This window comes from Sciurus vulgaris (assembly GCF_902686455.1).
Source record: "Sciurus vulgaris genome assembly, chromosome: 5".
Classification (NCBI taxonomy): Eukaryota; Metazoa; Chordata; class Mammalia; order Rodentia; family Sciuridae; genus Sciurus; species Sciurus vulgaris.
Window position 1 is genome coordinate 35279450 of NC_136465.1, and position 16975 is coordinate 35296424.

The 16975-nt window shown below is 37.0% G+C and overlaps 1 protein-coding gene and 1 long non-coding RNA gene across 6 annotated transcripts in view; one reads left to right on the plus strand and one right to left on the minus strand.

Moving 5' to 3' along the window:
- The window catches only part of TENM3 (teneurin transmembrane protein 3), a 1088270-nt gene that overhangs the window by 342241 nt on the left and 729054 nt on the right, over positions 1-16975 (plus strand). The window lies entirely within an intron of this gene.
- The window catches only part of LOC306662339, a 69140-nt gene continuing 53531 nt past the window's right edge, over positions 1367-16975 (minus strand). Inside the window, exon 3 of the long non-coding RNA XR_013764090.1 lies at positions 1367-1585. This is a non-coding gene — a long non-coding RNA (uncharacterized lncRNA). The remainder of the gene's footprint in view (positions 1586-16975) is intronic.

The window sequence follows — 16975 nt, forward strand, 5'->3', positions numbered from 1 at the left end:
TGAAGGCTCTCCTCTGACCTGCCTGTGCCACCTTTTAGAGTCTTTGAGCAACACAGGCCTTGCTTCTTCTGCCCCTCCAAAGTGTCCTGTAAAACCCAAATCCCCTCTCTTCTCTTTTTCCTTCCCTCCATTTTTCTCCCTTTCAGCCTGGGCCTCTTCTCCCTTCTCATGCAAACCTTTAAAAAAGATTTCGGTGCAGCTATTTCAGGAGTGGAGACTTTTAGGCTAGACTTCTTTCCACACCCAGCTTGTCCACTTTATTTTTTTCCAGAAGCTGCTGATTGCAGAGGTGATCTGGGTGCCCATGAACACCATGCTCTTCCTCCTCAACTTCGCAGTCTCATTTGAGACAGAGGGCACAAGTTCCGGAAGCAGGGAGAACAAGGTTGAAATATGGGTGCAGCAGGTCCGATGGCTTCTTATGTACCCAATCTCAGTTTTCCCACCTATAAAACTGAGATCATAATATTGACCTATCAGAATTCTTGAATTACACATATAGCACACCTGAAACAGTGCCTACGACATAGAAGATAATAAATGACTCTAAGTGTCAATAACTACTGTTAGTTTAAGAAAATATTCAATTCCTATAATAAATTTAAAACCCATTAAGTCTTTGAGCAGGATCTCCTGCCTTTTCCTGGGTCCTGTTGTGGGTTAGAGGCCATTGTCCCTTTTGTCATCACTGTCATGTTACTTTGCTGGCTTGGACCAATCCTGATGATTTCTCCCTAGGAGGAGAGTCAGTTCAAAACCTCAAACATTGCCCTGCCGCAACTCCAACCTCTGAGTCTTGTAATTACTCTGAGAAACAGCTCCATGCAATAGAATGAAGCAGGTTCTTCCTACACAGAGCCACTGATACAGCTGGGCTTCCTCCGTTCAGTCCCAAGACTCAGTTCTGGATTCAAGCCTAAAACATTCGACCCATTTTTGCTGTCAGCCTGCCCTGTCCAGGTGCCCCATTTGAGACAACCTAGCGTTGGCTTTGCTGTAAGGCCCAAACTCATCCCTTTCATGGCCAGGTACAGTGTCCTGTCCCTGAAGGGCCCTTCACAAGCACTAGTGTTCTGCTCCAAAGTCTGGTCCATTAGTTTGAGCCTTGTAACCTGATGACAATCATCCATGAGGTCCTCTATCTTTGATTTTGTGTTCTCTGTCTCTCCTTACAGGAAATGGATGCAGGGTGTCCAACTTCTTCATTCACTTGAAACTTGATCTTGTTGTCACACTTTGAGGAGACCTCTCCTGGGCTAATGCTCTCTTTAGCATCTACCCTTGAGAGCATTTACCCAGAAATCTGTACCATTCTTCTTGTCTCTTAAGTTCCAGGCTTGGTCCTCCCCAGTAAATCCTATCAAGACATACCTGGCTGAGCCTGAAGGCAGGACACATAAATGACAAATGGACTCTTGAGTCTCCTTGGTCATTGGCTATTTCTAGGTGAGGGTGATCTGCCACTGAGGCATGGAGGAGACCTCTGGGTTAGGAAGCTTTTAATCCATGATGGCTGCTCTCTATCAATGGCAAGAAGCAAAGAGAAAAATCTCTCCTTTCTTTGGTCTGCTTCAAGTCCTTTTGTCTTGACTCATAAAAAAAAAAAAAAATCACTAATAAAAACATTAATACATTAACATTAGTACATTAATACAGCAAGTAACCAAGATAGAAACCACACAGAACACAGAAAAAACATTTAATGAAAGAATATTGGCCAATAATCTCACCAAGCATAGGTAATCATTATTAAAACTTTAGAATTTTTTTTTAATTGTAGTATAAGGTTTCAGGTATGCAAGATGATAAAGTTATAGAAATCTGTTGTACAACATTGTGGTTACATTTAACAGTGTTGTAGTACTGCACATCCAAAATTTTGTCAGCAAGGTAGAACTTATGTATTCTTTTTTTTTTTTTTTTGGTGCTGGTGATTGAACCCAGGGCCTTATACATTTGAGGCAAGCACTCTATCAAATGAGCCATATCACCAGCCCCTGTGAAGTATTCTTAAAAGAATTAAAAACAATTAGAATCCTTACAAAAACAGAAACACACACACAATCCTTTTTAAAATTTGACACTAGCTTATACATTCTTTAATTTCAAAGAATGAAAATTTACAGGATGTAGAAAACCTAATTAAGCATATTGTTCCATTACTAAACATGTTATAAATGTTGACTAAAATTGATTGTTTATTGATAATCACTTAGGACACTCCCTTGATTATGTAGAATTTTTAAAGTAATTCCTGTTTTACAATGATTCTGGAAAATACTTTGAATCTCTTAAAGATTTTATAGTTAGCTAATTAGAAAATTCCAGTTTAACTGTTCTTTCCTATTGTGTGACACCTTGTCAAGTTTTTCAATATTTCTGAGTTTCTGGGCCTTTGTCATTTTAAATTGGACTATTGATATGTACTAAGCATAAAATATGGTAGGGTATGTTTCAGCAGTCTTTCTCAACATTTTTGCCACCATAATATGCACAGCATATGACATTTCCAGTATAGCACTACTGTGAGTAGTAACTATAATAGTTTATTTCACTCAGATAAGGAAAAGATGTTAGAATGTAAATGAATGCAAGCAAGTTCAGGATACCTAAATACATAAAAATGAACTGACATTTTCTAAATTAAACCCACCAGTGTTTTACAACAAAGAAGTTGAGATTTGTGGTTTTAAAATACATAACAAATTGGTAAGCAGCAAACCAAAGAAGGTGCTATTATTTCAGTAATTATATTAAAACGGAAGGTCTATTTCTCACTTTGCAGAAATCTCACCCAGGTGAGTAAACATTTTGCAAGTTTGGATATCACCTGACAAGAAACAATTAAGAAACTTGGTATTTAATTTGCTAATTTGTTACCTGATTTAAATTAAAGATAAATTAAGCTGTGTTCTTTATTTATTAGCAAGATTCAAGTAAACAAGGTTTAGAGAAATAAATAGAATCGAGTTTGTGATTGATTTTAATTATGAAATAACTTTCAAAGACAGCTCCCCACTTGTTCTATTTAGAGTAATTTCAGAAAACAAATCTCTGAACTACAATTGACATCTTTCAGACAACACCTTCACCTCAAATATTTGTAATAAAAGCTAAGTAGTATGCTTCTAGGTATAAATCATGACTTTTATTGATTGGTGAAATTAAATTAAAATATCATTAAATAATAACAAGAGTTATACATATGTAAATAGGTGCTACATGTGAAATTTCCAATATTTGTAAAACAATGTCAATTAATGGGATTCCCCACCAATATCCCTAGTAAATTGACATGCCATTGTTGTTGAATAGGTACAGAGCAGTATAATTTAGCTTTTTTTAACTATCTAAAATTATTTCCACCATTGCTGACCTTAGAATTTCCTGATAGAAACTTTATCCAAACTATCAAGATAAAAGAAAAAAAAAATACTCTTTTGTCTATCATCTTAAAACTTTCACTTCCTAGGGTTCAATCTGAAAGATAATGCACCTGCTTAACATCAAGCAGTTTTTAGAACTCTCCTTGAGAATTTCTCCACCATCAGTCATTCATAGCCACCTCCTTTATGTGGTCGTATGATATATCTTTTAAAGTCTACATTTTAAAGTTATTTCAGGGGCCCACTTAATCAGGGTTACAGAAGCCCTGTGGACTCTCCTTTATCTCCTCCCCACTTGGATTTTGTTTCAATATCTGTTAACCTTGTCGGCTACTGGCAGCTCAAACCATGGTTTTCCTGTATGCCTTTGACCAAAGAATAATCCTGGATTTGTTTCATATCATATATTTAGAGAAATTTAAAAATAAATTTAAAAAAATCATATTTGTAGTGAGCTGCAAAATAAATGCATCCTATAATAAATACCAAGAAACTGTAGCGGTTTATACAGGTTCTCTTTCAATGCTACAGTTTTCTTAGTGTGTGTGTGTGTGTGTGTGTGTGTGTGTGTGTGTGTGCGCGCGCGCGCACATGCACATGCACAAGAGCACTGGGAATAGAAGCTACTAATTTTTAAGTTATACTCAGGAAAAAATAAGATTGCCACAGAATGAGCATTTGTTGAAATGATTAGAAATGGAATTGGAAAGAAGACAGAAGGTTCCATGCAGACAGGGATTAGGTCTGCTCTGTTTACACCTTATATCCTATACTTGGCATGGTGCCTGGCATATAGTAGGTATTCAAAAATTATTTATTAAAGAGGAGGAGGAAAAAAGTAAGAAGAGTGAGAAGAAAAGAAAAGCGGAAAATATTTTTTGTTTCCTTTTTTCCTATTTTTTTAAATTGTTCTAATTAGTTATACATGACAGTAGAATGCATTTTGACACATTGAACACAACTAGAACACAACTTTTCATTCCCCTATCTATACACAATGCAGAATCAAACCAGCCAAGCAATCATATGTGTACATAGGGTAGTAATATTGGACTCATTCCACCATCCTTCCCACCCCCACACTCCTCCCCTCCTCTCACTCCCCTCTGCTGAATCCAAGGTTCCTCCATTCTTCCCTAGCCACCCTGCCCCATTATGAATCAGCATCCACTTATCAGAAACAACATTCAGCTTTTGATTTGGGGGGATTGGCTTAGAAAATATCATTCTTGTCCAAAAAAGACATTACAGCCAAATCTGGAAAATTTCATGACATGGTAATACCATGAAGAGAGCAGATATGTACTAACTTATATGATCCTACCCTCTTATCCTTAAAAAGTAGAGCGTCCAGGGGTGGGAGAGCTTGCATAGCTGCTGAGCTGCATGTGAGTCAGATCTAATTGGATGAATTCAATCATGACAATAGCAGCAACCTCTCTCATGCCAATTTGGTATGACTTGTGGTTCCATTCAGAAAGATTTGACTTATGGTTCCATTCAGAAACATTTCTTAGCGAACAAGCATCAGGGGGGTTTTTTGTTTGTTTGTTTTTTGTTTTTTCTCTTCATGCTGCAGAGAAAATGGAGATAAAAGGCATGGTAAACTATTTTCCAGAGACTTAGCAGAGAGGGAAAATGGCTTAATATCTCTCTATAATAAAGTATGCAAACTCATTATTCCATCATTAAAAGCTGGATAATTTATTGAAATGTCAACATTGAAGTATTAGTTTGTTTCCCAGAAAGGTCCTAAGGAGGATGACTGAATGACTTTGGGAGGTTGAACTCCAAGCAATGAATTCTCATCTCCTAAAAATTCTCAGAAAAGTTTTTCAGTTCCATGTCCATGGCCTTGTCTATACCTTATACTGGTGCCCAGATGATTATAGAGGCCTTTCCAGTGCCTTCGTGCATTTTAAGACCAGCGCCTTAATACAATTTTGACTAAGATTGAATTTTCAGACCCTAGGGATATCTTGTGTTGGATTCAGAATTAAGTTTGTGTACAGAATTAAGTTTGTGTACAGAAAATAAGGAAATGCAGCATTATATGCTCATCTGAATCTGTGGATTAGAATTCCTGTTTGTTACACATTATCATATCCATGAGACATTATTGTGTATTGTGTAACAAATAGGAATTCATTACACATTGTACAAAAAGTATTAATTGATCACCTGCTCTTTATAAGAAAAAGTATTGGGTTTTTCCAAAAAGATCCCTAACTGCAGACAAAGTGCTAAACAGACTTTCCAATCACTTAATAGCCCAAGTGAAGTAACCCTTTATGGAAAAAATGGGCACCAAAAGCTATAAATGGACTATAAGAAAGACAATCAGGGCTGTTCAATGTTATTATATTGATGGTAATGGTATAACATCAAAATAAAAAACCTGGCAACACTGAAAGAAGGATAAATTTTTAGGTCCTTCCTCTTACAACTACACAGTAGAATGTTAAACAAATGTGCAAATAACTGGAAGGAATTGATCTTTAAAATGATTTTAATTTGCTAAATCTGGTATAGGTATTTTGGTTATATTAGTGAACAGAAGGTGAAGATTCCCATACCCTACAGGAGAGGTATAGAAATAAGTAATAAGTATGTTAAATAAGTAAATTACAACCAGTTAGGAAGTGCCAAGTAGAATGAAAACATTCTGAGAAAAAGTTCAGAGAAGATGGATGGGAACAGAAAGCTATTTTAAATGGAGGTCAGGGTAATCTTGCTAGGACCATAGTGGTTAAGCAAAGGCTTTAATGGAGTGGATATAGTCAGCCTTGGAGATAGCTGGGGTTGGGGGGGGGGGGGGCTGGTGGAAAGAGAAAACAGCACTAACAAAAGGGGGAATGAATGAAGAATAAAGAGGAAGCTGGCAGAAGTAGGTAGCAAAAGTTTCTACTCACAATTACAATGCTGATCTGATACTTGGGAAAGGAGAGAGGAGAGGAAGAGGGCTGCTGGAAAGAGCCTGGGACTCTACCTCAGCTCTAGGAAAGCCTTGGGCAAGAACAAGGGGATCCCCTAAGCAAAGCCTGCTCATTAGAAGAGTCCCACATGCAGAAGAAATGGACAAGCTCTAGAAACTCTGCCTTGCTCAGTCATTGCCTGATTGGTAACATAGTCTTGGCATGAATACCTCACAGCTGGGTATACCCCCATGAGTCTGGGTCTCTTGAAGGTCTCTTGACCATGTTCAAGGGCCAAAAATGAGTGGCTATGGCCAAAGCAGGGTGGGCAAGAGAGACTAAATGATGAGGTCAGAAAAATAACAGGTTTGTGGGAGGGAGAGCTTCCGGTCATGGAGGATAGTTGGCTATTGTAAGGTCTTTGGTGTTGCACTCTTGAATAGACTGAATTTACTACTACTGAAAAACACTGGACAGTTTTGAGCAGAGGTGATGTCATCTCACTTGTTTTAGTAGTATCCCTCTGGCTATGTGTTGAAAACAGACTGTAAGGAGGTCATGGTAAAAGCAGGGAGATTACTTAGGGAGACTACTGCAGGGATCCAGGTGAGAGATTCGTTGTATAGTGGTGGTTCAGAATGAACAAGCAAGGTATCTTATTTAAGAGATATCTGAAATATTGCTTCTGGAGGTAAGGCAAAGAGAGAAATGGGGAATGAAGAATTTCCCAGGGCTGTCAGAACAACGTACCACACACAAGTGTGAAATCAAGTTGTCAGCGGGGATGGTTCCTTCAGAGGGCCTCTCTCCTAGCTACCGGAAGCCTCCTGCCTTTCATGCTTTATAGTTGACATTCTCCTCTGTTTTCATATTCTTTTCCTTCTATGTGTGTCTGTGCCTAAATTTCCCATTTTTAAGAACATCAGTTATAAAAATAACTGAATTATTATTGGCTTATTGGATTAGGGCTTACCCTAATGATCTCATTTTAACCTGACTATCTGCATAGATCCTACTTTCAAATAAATTCGCATTCACAGGTGTTAAAGGTTAGAACTTCAACATCTCTTTGGAGGATATAGTTCTACCCATAACAGAGGATGAGTTCAATAACTTTACACTAAATGACTGAAAGGGGGCTGGGGAGATAGCTCAGCTGGTAGAGTGCTTTGCCTCAAAAGCACAAGGCCCTGAGTTCAATCCCCAGCACCGCAAATGACTGAAAGGATATTGTCTTACACCATTTTCTGTTGCTATAACAGAAATTACCTACATCTGGGAAACTTATAAAGAAAAGTTTATTTGAGGAAATGTCTTCCTAGCTCTATGCCAAAAAACCATCCATTTGCACTTTGCATGAGTGAGAAATAGTTGCTCTGCCAAAAAAAAAAAGGTGTTTTTTTGTTTTGTTTTGTTTTGTTTTGTTTTAATTTACTTAGCTCACGATTCTGGAGACTGGCAAAGTCCAAAAAGCATAGAAGTATGGTGGCAGCATCTGGCAAGGGCTATTGTGCCACATCATCTCATGGCAGAAAAGCAGAACAGCAAGCAAAGACATGCATAAGAATTAACTTTTATGGCAAAGCCATCCCAGAGAGAAATAGCTCACTCCCGGAAGAACGTCCTTAATCCATCTGTAAGGGTGGAACTCTCATTACCTAAACACCTTCCACCAGGTGCCACCTCCCAACACCACTACATTGGGAATTAAGATTCCAATATATAAACTTTTGGGGACACACTCAAGCTATACCAGGTCAAACTTGTCAATTGAGATATGGAAGACTAGGTGGAATAGGTTTGGACATAGTCACTTTGGGGTATTTATTAGAAATCAGTGAGAATATCAAGAAGGAAATTACATAAACATTAATCAAAGTTTAGGAGGCAGGTCCTGGTTGATAGGAATCTGGGAGTTGTCAGTATATAGAAGGATAGTATTTAAAGTCATGATCCTGAATGACTAAAAAGATCAAGCTAAGGACCAAGTCCTTTGACATTCTAAAATTAAAATAGGGAAGGACCAACAAAAGTGATTGAAAGTGACCAAAAGAATAAAAGGAAAAAACAGGGAAATATTATATACCTATAAAGTATTAGGAGCTGAGTATAGGATAGGCACTATGTGACACATTATATATACTTCATCACTAATTCCTACAATGCTGCAAAGCAAATGTCACGTTTGTTGGTTCAGATGAGCTCATTCAAGGTCAAATAGAGAGAGATGTACTTAGGGGCCCCATGGCATTGTGCTTAAGAGCAGGAACTGGTCTTCCTGGCTTCAAATCCCCATTCTTCTCTCTCACTGGCTCTGCAATTTTGTGCAAAGTACTTTACCTCTCTGTTTCTGTTTCCTTAACTGTTAAATGCAATAGTAACTAACTAACTAACTAACTAGGACTGTGGTGAGGATTAGATGAATTAACTCAAAACAATCCTTTTTAGAGTTCTTGGAGCAGAACATAGCACATAGCATACACCACAGCATTGCATGCTAATCAAGTGAATTTATATAAAGAAAGTAAACTAAAAGTTACATAGCTTCTCAGTAGCACAGATAGGAGTTGAACCTAGGATTTTCTGCATTCGTAACCCTTCCTATCGCTATCATATCACAGTGAATGTGACTCTTGCTTCAGCATTAGCATAGATTAATTAATCTAATTAGGGGAATTGATCATTTGGAAAAATGGAGAGACAGTTATGAAAGGCTGCATTAAAGATGTTTTACTAAATAAGAAATGAAGTTTTGAGAGGGCAAGTTGTCATGTAAATGTGAAAGCAATGAGAGAGAGCCGTAAGACTGCCCATGAGCCTAAGTCTGAGAAGGGGGATGTCCTGCTTTATGAAAGATGTTTTATTCAGAAAAAAAAAGCACCTGGTATCGGTTTTTCAGGAGGAACTATGAAGGTTGAGGACTTTGCTTCTCTTCTGTCTTTCTTGGAGCTGGCCCTTTCCCTGTGGGTGCTCACCCTTAGGGTGGGATGACCATGAGTGTCTGTGTGAAGTCCATGCTGAAGAAAGTAATCAGAAAGAATCAGGGTAGGAGCAGGTTCACAAGCCCCTGGTTGAAGAGGTTGAATAATCAGCATCAAAAGCAACTGGAAAGTCAAGCAGAGCAACTCTGAGAGAGAGGCCTTTCATGTTGATTATGAAGAGGACAAGTCATTCCAAGTCAAGGTGCAAAGTAAAACAAAGAGAACAAAATCATTTTGAAAGATCTGCAAGTCCAGATGAGGGAAGATGAAGGCTGGAAGAATAATCATGGAGAGTGGGATGGAAGGAAGGAATCATTTTAAAGTGGCTGAAAGAGAGAATGAAGCCAATGGAAACAGAATCATAAATTCTGGAGCTGGAAAGGGCCTGGGGCATCAATGTCTTACAATGATGCAATGGGACATTGAGGCATGGAACAATCCAGAGACCAGCCTGAGTTCCCACAATGGGTTATGAGCAGAACCAGGATGTGAAGGGCTGGGTCATAATGAAGGACTGCTTTTGACAAGTTTCCTTAAAGAGGGACTTTATTGTCTGATTTTCTTTTTAAATGGGAAGAAAAAGTTCTATATGGGATGTTCCCTAGGAATTAAACAGCAAAAGAACCCTTGCTATCTAAAACAAACCTAGGAAAGTATGAAATAAAGGATCAGAAACAGGAAAGGGAAACTTGGACCATGATCTCTTTCTGCTTCAAAGGAATATATGAAGACCTTTGAGAAGTGCCACAATGAGTGAAGGGTTACAAAATTTAATATTTGAAAATTGGGAGGCTTTAAAATCTAGGGGTTATTTTATTAAGAAAATTAGTTACCTGTAAAAGGAGAAATAGACCAAATATATGTTTTTAAAACTTAACTATTCCACATTTTTTGTTGAAGAAGCAAAATACACACTAAATTAAGCCTGATTTTATATAGATATAAAAAATTTCTAGGATGACTACCATGTTATGAGCTAGGGAATTCAGCTCAAAATTTATAGCACTTATATAGGTTTTTTTTCTGTATATTTCTTATGTTTGTATTGCAGTAATGAAGAAATATGGAAGCCGTCTGGTGACCAAATAATATCTGTAAATTCCCATGGATAAAGCCTCCCCTTTATATTTCAAAGTTATTAAGTTCAAGTCCTGTTATGGTTCTACTTTTATTAGTTTTTTTCCCCATCAATGCAATTATTGATTGATTAATTCTTATTGGCTTTCTAAAGTAGAAAAAAATTATGACTGAAATAAAACGCCTTATAGAAAGGAAAAAAATAAAATACAAAGTGAAAATCTGAAAGAAGTAGAAAAACCTTTATTATAGCCACCCAGGTGTCGTACACTGAGGCTCTGAGACAAGAAGGCTTGGCTTGGGCCAGGGTTCAAGAAAGACAGGAATTGCTTATGTGGAGACCAGCATTGCTTGTCAGATTTTTGGCCAAATGATTTTTCCAGCATTAGCACAGTTCCCTGAACAGTATCCAATGTGCTAAACACTGTCACACCTTTCTTTTATTCTGTCCTACAGTCTGTGAAAACTAAGGCTCAGAGAAGTCAAATGACTGCTCCAGACACTAGAACTACCACCCCAGAATCCTCATAATCCCTCCCCATGTGCCCTTCCCCCACCTTTTCAGCCCCCTCCCCCCATCTCCTCCCAGCCCAGGTTCCAAGTCTATCTTATCAGCTTCACATCAAAGGTGAAAACTTCTTTGATTTAAAGGACAAGATCTTACGTTTAAAATGGTGGGGGAAGCAGAATATCAGTTCCCCAAAGTCAGAGGCATGTTTTTATTCTGTAAGATATCTTGGGTCTGTGTGCATTAGTAAAGTTGTCTCTAAAGAATGGCAGTCTCCTCTGGGGGTTCACGTGTCTCGGGGCACAGTAGGTCATCTTCCAGAAAACTCATGTCTCTGCTTTGTAGCCTCCGTCCCCTGTCAAGGTACTAAATCACCTAAGAAAATGTGGTCCTGACAGAGGCCATACCAGGGCTAGAACAAAATTATATACATAAGATACATATCATAGGTAAATATGTTTCATTAAAATATTTAAGTTAAAATGTGACATTGCTCTTTGAGCAAGATCAGAAATGGTAGAATTGTGTCTATTTCATAGATTCAATACCTAATACATGTGCCACAAGCCCAGTTGGAAAGTCTATTCAATGATTAAAATGGAACCAGATCAGCTCACTTACATTAAGTCTTGTGATCCTAAAAAATCACAGCTTTCCTTCCAGATATCTAATTTCTAATTTTTAAATCCAAAATATCCATTAGTCATTTAACAATGCTAGAATACAAATGAAAATGTTTACCAAAAACAGAAGCTGGAAACCATTGAATTAGATGTGATAATTCCTTTACCAGTAGGTCTCACAGAATTTGGTTGTGGTTCTCATCTATTGGTAAAATTCTAAAACTTATGTCTACTTTTTTCTCAAAATTGTTTTTAGTTTAATGAATTAAAATGTACTCAAGAGAAATCTAGACTCACCAGAAGTTGGTATTGCGGGAAACATGGAGAGAAAAGATTAAAATTGATGGATCCAGTATGTTCACTCGTGCCAGAGGCCCATAGATCCTGTGCTCTGGTGCACGCCATGTTATTTTTCACCTTCAGGTGGCTCCTCCACATGGTTCCTGTTACCTCTAATGCCTCCTCCTCTTTGCCTGTCCAAAGTCACTTCTGGGGTCCCAAATCTTTTCATGATGTCTTCCTTATTTACTCTATCCAATGTGTCATCTTGTCTTCCTCACAGTCTCTACATACTATTTATACCAATTTCTTTGTAAGGTTAATTAATATATATATATTTTATTAGTTTTGATACTCTATATATTTTGATCCTCCTATTTGCTTTGGGCTACCTCAAATAGTGTTAGGATCAGAGGTGGGACTTGAGGACCTATTATTAAAATATAACAGGTATGACCTCTATACTTTAAAGAACCTACATAATACAAGTCAATATACATATTCAAATATTGATACTAAAACATGGAGTAAAAAGAAGGAATCATAAACAGATTATATAACTACTGTATGTTTCTTATTCATTCTGTATAAAAAAAGAAAAACAAGGTTTTACTAAAAGAAGATAGGAAGGTGTTAAATCACTTCCATTTAGCCAGGCAGAGTGGAGGGTTTTGAACTGCGGGTTTTGGCAAGGCAGGCAAAATAAGAATTTATCATCAGATATTGAAAAAAAAAAAAAAAAAAAAGGAGTAAATAAGAACAGTCCAAAGTGACCAAGTAATGTGGAATGGGACAAGTCACAAGAGGCTGTAAGGATTTGATTTAGGAGGAAAGTACCAGTTTAGTATTATTATAAGGGTGATTTCTACTCTCGGCTTCTGTTGAGATGCCCCGTGGCTGCAAAAGATCAGATGTGATGAGTTGGTCCATGAGATGGGCTCCATATGTTTTCATTATGTGCTGAACTGGTGAAGAGACACCCAATTTAAGATAACCTATAGGCTGGAATTGAATTTGAGGTGATATAAAGGGGGAAGTGGATGGTCGCCTGAAGGAGCAGATCACACCCACATAAGACCTTGAACCTGGGAGAGATCAATAAAGCCCTGTGGGTGCAGAGACCAGGAGGGAGCCAAGCTGGGGTCCATAATAAATATCAGTGGGAACAGAAGAGAAAACAATATGAAAGAAAGACAAGGGCTATCAAAGAAATAATAAGAAAACCAGTAAGGGATGATTTTAGAGGAGGGAATTTCAGAGAAGCGATTAAGCAGAAATGAAATCAACTGAGCCAAAATGACAAAAAAAGACCACGTTGAACAAGAACTAATAGCTACCTTGATGTTTTGCAGAGAAAGGGGTCAGTGAAAAATCTTTCCAAAAATAAACCTTGTAACAGGAAAAAAAAAATTCAGATTCTTACAACGTATGCTTTTGGGAAGGGGATGTGCAGTATTGAAAATGAAGGCAACTTTATTTTAAAGAATACCTCCTTTTACAAAGAATGATTAGACACAAGCTACTTCCATGGAGTCAGATGCTCTCCCTGAGAGTAACTTAGGCACTTCTGGAGCTACATTAATCTTTTTCAGTCCCTGGAGCACCATTAAGTACAGGCAGCAGTAATTTACTAAATTGCATACTCGAAGACTGAAAGAGTTAATGCGGCTCCGAAAGTGCCTAACATTTACCCAGGGAGTAATTTACACACTGGAAGCATCTGGCTGAATATGGATTCAATTGTTTACTGTACTGTGGGTCTCACAGAAAGGAGGTCACATGCTTTCTCTTATTGAAAACTTCTGGGGAACAATTTCTTTCATTTAAAAAATATGCACCTATTGCCACATTTTCTTCTGGTAATCTGTTTTTGTAGCACTAAAAAGGAAAGATGTTGCAAGAAATAAACTTAGATTCTTTGATTTGCCAAAGCAAACAACTTTATGGTAATTTCACCTTTGTTACCTGATGGTTTGGGGTTTATAGGGTTGAAGTGGTACTGAGAAACCAGTAGATTTGGAAACAGTCTTTATTTCCTCTCTGGAAGAGGTCATTCTGTCAATTTGTACAAATGTTTGTATTTTACCGCTTGGCGTGCTAGAATACTTTAAATGTATGCTTTTTAATAAAGAGTCAAAGAATAGCAAGACATTCACACATGAATCAATGCCAAGTTATTCTCAGCCAGTGTGCATCAGTACACATGTCCAGGATTGCTCAAATGTCAGCAGAAACCTATGAGTAGGTATCCACTTTTTTTAAAATTCCTTCGGCATGTTATCTGCTCACCATCATGAACAGTATGTTATAGAAAAAGAAGGAATGCTCGCCATGAACAGGTCTTGTGAACTAAGGGAAAGGATACCAGTAACTGAACAAGTGTAAGTAGAATTCTAAACTTTATGGGATATATATTTTTCTAATAATCTATTTTGACCCTATTTAGGTCAAAGTTCATTTTACCTTTGCACAAAACTTATTAAATAGTTACCAATATAAGCAGAAGTTGTTTAACATTTAGAGAATTTGATATTTTAAATGATTTTCTATTATTTATCAATTATATTTCTTATATAATATCCTATTTCCACTTACTAGTCTATGTGCCCTGGGATCAATTTTTTTTCACATAAAATAATATGTATTCTTTATATCTCCTTGGAAAAATGTTGTACAGAAATGCAGAACACCGATGAATTCAGTTTTAATATAATGAACTCTTTTCAAAAATCCCAAATCTTTGTACTCTCTAGCTGAGCTATTTTTTTTTTCAAATGATATGTTTTTAAAACGTGGTAAGATGCTCCCTTGATCTCTACTCTTTGAAAAGAGAAATCATTTTTTCACTCTGATTTTCTTAGTCATATGAGTTTTAAATTTTTACATAAGTGTGAGTCTGCTCTTCAGTGATGGAATAATGCACCCCGTTGCTACGCTCCCTCTTCCCACCCCCACTTCTCCCTTGGTCCCCTTTTTTTCTATGGGTCTCCTAAAGCTTCCTGGAGTCTCTTTAATCCTCCTCAGCTCTTTGCATTTTTCTCTGATCTCAGAACAGTTACACAGCACCACTTCATTCCTGACAGCCCTTGGGCCACCATCTCTCCCTTTGACTCTTTTCTATTGCTAATATGTTGTATTTAATATGAATACAAGTAAATAAATGGATGCACAAAAATTATTGGAGCATTTATCATATCTACATGTTTACTTCACCATGAAATATAAAGCAATTTTTAGAAAATGTGTGCCTATAACAGTGCTGTCAAATAAATAAGGGCAGAAATGGTATTATTTCTGTCATATGCATTTTTTTAAATTTTCAGGCAGAATGAAAAAAATGGCTTCTTTTTCCTCTCTAGAGGAGAATTGAGTTGTCTCCTACCCTGCTTTGAATCATGCGTTATTATTTACTCATATTATGTGTACGTTTCATTTCTTTGTGTGTTTGGGAAAAAAAGCCCTTTTGCAAAGGAGTATAAACCATATATTATATGCCCATTAACCTAAAGCCAAAAGTGGCAGAGTAGCATGTTCTAAAGCAAAGTAATCTCTAGTAAATTATGGACTAACAATATTTGGAATTGCTGTGACATTAGCACTCTGGGGCATGCAATTTACAAAAAAAAAAAAAAAATGCCAAATTCTCATAGGTTTTTATGGCTTGCTTTTTAACTAAAAAGAGGTGTGTGTGTGTGTGTGTGTGTGTGTGTGTGTGTGTGTGTGTTTGTACTGCTTTGAATGAAAGAAATGAATCTGACATATATGTTGCTATATGAAAGTAAAAATAATTCACCTGAGAGATTAGAGAGAACCCTTATAAATAGAAGAACAGAGAAGCAGAATTATGCTGTGAAAGAGCATAATAATTTTTGTGCACTATGTAATGGCTGCACTGGCCAATAGTGTCTGCTGCTAATGGGAAGCCATGAGATACAATATTGAAGAGAAGAGAAAAAGGAAATACTCATTCACTCTTCCCTGTCCTGGCTCTTCATGTGAACTGCAGCTCATTTCTCTCAGAAGGGTGCTGATATCAGAGTTCCAAAAGTCTATACTCTAGCACTTTGAAAAATTTCATGATAGTAAAAGAATTTCTATAATTGCATGATTTTACTCTGTAATATTCATAAAAGAAAAGTATCAAACACATTTTTAAATTCCATACCCCCAGAACATCACATGCCCCCTGGAAGCATCCCAAGCTTTTATTGTACCAAATCAACTAAGGTTCCCACAGAGAAAAAACAATAGACTAATGTAAGAACTTTTATCTGCAAGAAGCTGAGACTGCTTTACTGATATCAGATCATTAATCATCACTAGGTAAAATAATCCTCATCTCTAAAATAGGTAGAGATTATTCTCTTAGTTTTATGAATGAGGGAAGTGGATCAGAGTTTTAAAGACTCACCAGAAACCAATCCTCAGAGCCAGCAAAGATTCTCATATCTAAGTTCTAAATCTATGCACTACCCACTCTTCCTTTAATTTCTGCATAAGCAGAAGAATGAGAGTCAACCTCACTTTGGAGAATAGGTGTGTCCCAGAAAAATGCTTGCAAATTGAATTTTTGTCAGGCAGATTGCATTCTTAAAAATAGAGCAATACAAAGAAACCAACTGATACATTTTTTCATAACATAAATAATCCTTTTATAATGTGAACAACACTCCATAATTTTTCTATTTTATAACTTTTGAGTATGCTCTAACTTTTGAGTATGTTTTTTTTATTTTTTTAAAGAAAGTGCAGCCTTTAGTTCAATACTTTCCTCATGGTTCTTCTTGGCAAGGTCTTCTTTCTTTCTTAAAATGCCTCTAATTATTTGCACCCTTTTCTTTCCTCTTGGGTATGTTTTTCACATACCTCACTCCTGAACTAAGCCAACAGTTCTGGCTCCACCTAAATACTTCATAAGACCCACTAGTCTAAACCAAGATGCACTGATTGTACAGATTACAAATTCACAATATTTTATTAGGACTCTAACTGCCTGAATGACCACTGATTTCAATTTCTTACTTTTTGGAGTGGTTCTTCCACAGTTTTTCCATCTTCCTATTCTCTATCACACCCTTATTTCTATTTGTTATTGCTCCAATAAAATTAAACTGACAGATTTCCCTCACTCTTCCTCTCCTGTGCTTCAAGAGGATTCATTTCAGCTCATTTCTCCTTCTTTTTCTCATGAAGAACCAATGTTTCC